Source organism: Sceloporus undulatus, chromosome 1 (genome assembly GCF_019175285.1).
Source record: "Sceloporus undulatus isolate JIND9_A2432 ecotype Alabama chromosome 1, SceUnd_v1.1, whole genome shotgun sequence".
In the NCBI taxonomy this organism is placed as follows: domain Eukaryota; kingdom Metazoa; phylum Chordata; class Lepidosauria; order Squamata; family Phrynosomatidae; genus Sceloporus; species Sceloporus undulatus.
Window position 1 is genome coordinate 382,458,967 of NC_056522.1, and position 5,581 is coordinate 382,464,547.

A 5,581-nucleotide genomic window follows, 5' to 3' on the forward strand; every position below is an offset into this window, starting at 1 on the left:
TCCCTAAGTCCTTCCTCCTAGGGCTTCATGGTTTCCAGACCCTTCACCATTTTAGTTGCCCTCCTTTGGACACATGGCTCCAGTTTCTCAATGTCCTTTTTGAATTCAAATCCCTTCCCTTCCACCCCCCCCCCCCAACTTTTCCTTTGACTCCATCAAAGCGTGTCCAAAGGAGGGCGACCAAAATGGTGGAAGGTCTGGAAACCATGAAGCCCTATGAGGAAAGACTGAGGGAGCTGGGGATGCCTAGCCTGGAGAAGAGAAGGTTAAGAGGTGATATGAGAGCCCTCTTTAAGTATTTGGAGTCATACTGAGGATGGAGCAAGCTTGTTTTCTGCTGCTCCCGAAAATAGGACACAAGGGAGCAATGGATGGAAGCTCCAGGAAAAGAGACTCCAGCTCAACATTAGGAGGGATTTCCTGACAGAAAGGGCAGTGGAAGGAACGCCTTTAGAGTGCCGTGGAGTCTCCTTTCCTGGAGGTCTTTAAACAGAGGCTGGCTGGCCATCTGTCCATGGGGGTGCTTTGATTGAGATTTCCTGCATGGCAGAAAAAGGGGGTTGGACTGGATGGCCCTTGAGAGCTCTTCCAACTCTTATGATTGTATGATTCTATGATCCCTCCTGACCCATCACTGAACCCTGAAATCATAAAGTCAGAGAATCGTAGAGTTGGAAGAGCCCCCCAAGAGACAATCCAGTCCAACCCCCTTTTTCTGCCATGCAGGAATTCTCAACCAAAGCATCCCATTGACAGAGGGTTATTCAGCATCTGTTTAAAGACTTCCAAGTCCTCAGCTTGCTTCTTGGGCCCAATGGTTATAAGTGTTTGGAGCCCGGGTTGTTGCTCACTGCTGTCATCCACAGCACTGCACCCACATCTCATGGAGCATTTGGCTCTTGTCCCACATGCTTTGCACACAGAAGACCAGGGCTAGACCTCTGGACCTCCACCAGGGGTTCTGGTTATGGACTGGTGCCTCACTGGTACCTTCTGCTTCATCCGAGTGTCCTTCCACCGCGTCCCTTTGGCTTCAGTGCATGCTAAGCCACCAGACATTAAGCCATCAACTCCCCTCTGATGGCTTTTGGGGGGGGGGGGCATGTGGCCATACCATGCTGGACATTGGCCTTGCCAGCCTTGCCTCTGTGCCAGGGCAAGCGGTGGCATGCAGGGCAGCCCTTCCTCCCTCCTGCTTCTGGGAGAGAATCCACATAAATAATTCCGCATGCTCTAATTTGTTATCAAAGAGCATAAACAAAGATATATTTAAGCAAGTGCTATTTATGCCAGTGATTAAGCTTTACAAGGAATGTGTAAAAGGCACCATAAAGAACCCAGAGCCCGCCGCGCGCATCATGGCAAGCGGAGAGGGAAGCGAAGCGCCAGCGAGCCCAGTGGCACCGGGGACACTTTGGGCATGACATTCGGAGACTGGAAGATGCCCGGAAGAGAATAAATTCATTTACTTCTCTGCAGGTGCAGTCTATAAATATAAACCACTAAATGGAGCTTTCAAGGGAGCGGCAAGAAACCCAGCCAGACCGAGAATCAACTGTGCGAGAAGGAACAGAGGCCACCGCAACGGAGAGATCCGTGGATTGAGCTCTGGCAATCTGGGCTGGGCAGAGGGGGCTTTTTTGTTCTCCCCTTGCAAAATATTCTCCCTGTTTTCTGCAAATTTTCAGCAGGACCCATTTGCCCTTTTCTGATACGGCTCCATGACATGACACAGCACTGCCCACCCGAAAACCTCTTTAGAGAAACGACAGGGTTCCCCTCTGCAGTGCCTCTCCGATCCCCTTTTGTTTGCTTTCAGAGGTCCATCGTCAGTGGCCCTTTTGGGATCACAGGAGCGGAGGACAAGCCACCCAGGCGCAGGGTCTGCTCTGGCTGCAAGAGGAGGCTGGGATTCCTCTGCTCTCCTGCTGTGGACCCCCAGCTGCATCCATTTCCTACCAAGAGAGTTTATCCTGTGGAAGTGATTGGGGTCAGGTTTGAGCACCAAAAGAAATCCTCCAAAGGGAGAGGGGGATATTAAATAAATATATATATATATATATATATATATATATATATAATCCTGGGGAGTCCTGAACCTCCAACCAGCGCCTTCAGAGGAACGACTGAGAGCACTGGGCTGTTCATCTTGGAGATCTGAAAATGATTTCAGTAAGGCCTTTGACAAGAAGGTTTCCTATGGCGTTCTTGAAAACAAGCTTGTAAAATGCGGACTAGACATTACAACTGTTACATGAATTTGAAACTGGTTGACTGGCCGAACCCAAAGGGTGCTCAGCAATGGCTCCTTTTCTTCACCCTGGAGAGAAGTGACCAGAGGGGTCCCACAGGGCTCTGTCCTGGGCCCAGTGCTATTCAACATCTTGATCAATGGGGCTCCAGGGAGGGCTGCAGAAGCCCTGTGCGCCCCGAGGAAAGGCCGGGGAAGAGCCATGGGGCTCCAGGGAGGGCTGCAGAAGCTTCACATGGTTGCAAGGAGCCCCCGCAAGGGGCAGAGGATTGGCTGGGTTTGGCCCCCCTTCTGGGGTGTCACCCAGTGCGGTCCAAATCCCCCGCATCCCCCAGTGAACCTGTGCTAGTCATGACATCCTCTCAGCCTCAGACGCTAGTAAAGGCAAAGGCCCTCTGAAGAAATCTGGCCAAGAGAACCCCAGGAGAAGGTTGGCATAAGTGAAACGGAAGGGGAGAGCAAGCATGGCGCAGGAGCACAAGTGGCATGGCACTAGGACTCTGGGCACCAGAGCTTAAAAACAGAAATCCAGCAAGTGCCCCTTGGGTGAGGCGCACTCTCTCAGTCTCAGAGGAGGGCCATGATGGAATCAGTGGGAGCTGACTTGAGGGTGTGCAGCAACAACACCAACAGCAACAGCAAAGCAGATTCCAGAGGACTCCCTCTGAGGTGTCTTTGAGGGGGAGCCATCTTTTGGGGCTGGATCTCCTCCTTTCAAGCTCTGCCAGTTGCTTTTCAGCCTCAGCCTTTCCTCCACAGAGAGGTCTAAGGTCCCAAAATGCTTCTTAAAGGCTTGCAAGCGTTGTCTAAGACGGGAAAGAAATGCACAGTGAAGCCAGCCTGGTATTTGCCTGCGAGGGAGATCAGGAGGGCCTCCGCACTTGGCATTTGCCAACTGCAGCCGTATAAACAGCTCTATCCATTAAGGTTAAGCTGGGAGAAAACAACTTGTCAGAGTCACGTGGGGAATTTCTTGGCTGAGGAGATTTTCCTCAGCAGGCGCACCCTGATCCCAAGGCTGTCATGGCATTAAAGCATCTCACTAAATTCTTCCCTGATCCAAGGTTTCTCCATTCAGAATCAAGTTAATCCACAGCATAACCCTGTCCCTCCCTCCAGGCAAGTCCCACTGAATTCGGTTCCATTTTTGGTCCCAGGTACACATTCACAGGTTGCAACAACACCGAATAGAAATAATAATCGATTCCTCCAGTATCCTGTGCCTCTGGAATGGCTGTCCTTAGACCTGAACCATTTACATGCTGCTCAGGTCATCTGTTCTTTATTGGGTCCAAACCCAGAAAGACAGGTAGGCTTCTTTGACTAAAGAAATGCACAACCATAGAAAGGGAAGAGGGTTGGCACACTGGGGCCATGTGTCCAAAGGAGGGCGACTAACATGATGAAGGGTCTGGAAACCATGGTTTATGAGGAGCATCTTGGAGAACTGGGTGTATGTAGCCTGGAAAAGAGAAGCTTAAGAGGTGATATGAGAGCCTTATTTAAATATTTGAAGGGATGCCATATTGTGGCTGAAGCAAGCTTGTTTTCTGCTGCTCCAGAGACTAGGACCCAAAACAATGGATTCAAACTACAGGAAAAGAGATTCCAGCTCAACATTAGGAGGAACTTCCTGGGAGTAAGGACAGTAAGGAACACACTTCTTCAGAGATTGTGGTGAGGTCTCCTTCTTGAAACAGAGGCTGGATGACCATCTGTCAGGGATGCTTTGATGGAGAGTTCCTGCATGGCAGAAGAAGGGGGTTGGGTTGGATGGCCCTTTTTGGGGTCTCTTCCAACTCTAGGATTCTGTGATTGTATTCTTAAGGTCTTTACAAACCTGCAATCCTTTCTGCACTGAAACCCCATACATTTTTGGAGGGCCCATTCCTGCCCCTGGTCCTGGGATGGCCCCAGTGCTGCCCTTGCCTGGAGGCAGCTGCCTCTTTGGCCCCTTTGCCGCTGCCTTTCCTCTGGGTCAGGGAGGCTGGGAGGGCAGTCACATCCCCATGAGGAGCTTCCCTTGTAACACAGCAATGGAAGGGACAGAAGCACAGAGATGCAGGCTCTCCTGGCCGGCCGGCATGGCCAGTCAGCCCCCATGACCTCCCTGGGGCTAGAAAGGGGGGAAGACACAAGAAAACTGGGCCCCTTTTGGGCTGGCGGGGGGGGGAGTTAGGAAGGGAAGGGGTCTCTCTGCCTTTTCAGGGTGACACACATCTTCCTTTCCAGGCAGCTGCAATGCCAGCCATGTATATTTTATATCCCACGTTGCTGCCTTGGGTCACAGACAGCCGGCTGATTTAAGGCGGCTGTTTTGTAACCAAATGTATTCAAATGGGGCATTATTTTATGCCTCTTCCTCTGTTGTTGTTATTGGAGAGGTGTTTTCTCCCTTTCAATCTTGTTTTCTCAGCTGCAGTCATGGCCACAAATCCAAGGGAGGAGGGCGATCCAGGGCCCTTTGCCGCCTCCAGAGTTGGCCTACTCTCTCCATCTTTCAGGCATTTGGGGAAAGCAGATTCAAGGAAAAGCTTTATGTGGGCTAGTAGCAAGCAGAGATGGCTCCTTTTGTGTTCAGACACAAAAATGTACACATGCTGCCATTCTGTTAGTGAGACATGCGTGCATCAGTCATGCTACACAGACAGAGCATGCATCAGTTGCGTTCTGCTGACACTGGTGGATGTGAGTGGCACATACGGCAACAATACACATTGTGGATACACACTACACATTGCACACGGCAATGGCACCCCATCATTGGCATGCATTTAAACCAATCCACATGGAACTGTATTTGAACACTCTGGCCCTGATCCTGCACCATGTTGCGCAGTGTAAACCTCCGTATGTGGAAGTGTTCCAAGACACAGCCTTGCATCTGATGAAGTAGACTCAGCCCACGAAAGCTCATGCCACCAAGACTCAGAATCAGCTATCAAGACGTATCCTACGTAACTTTACACATGCTTAGATTGGCAGCAACTCACCAGAGAGCATTTTCATCAGTTGCACCAATGCACTGGAATAAACTTCCAGAAGAGCTTCGGATGAATTCTACATTGGATGCTTTCAAAAAGGCTTTAAAGACCTACCTCTTCCGGTTAGCATATCCTCCGGACTCTTTATAGAGGACGTTTCCTCTGATAGAAATGGCTAACTGCGATCCCCAGATTCCATGTTTGTGTTTGTTTTATGCGCTGCCTTGGTTTTTATTGGTATTTAGTTGTATAGATACATTATGATGCGTGTTTTTATGATGTGTGTTTTTTAAAGATTCTGTGAACCGCTTTGATCGTTCCGGAAGAGCAGAAGACAAATAAAGTA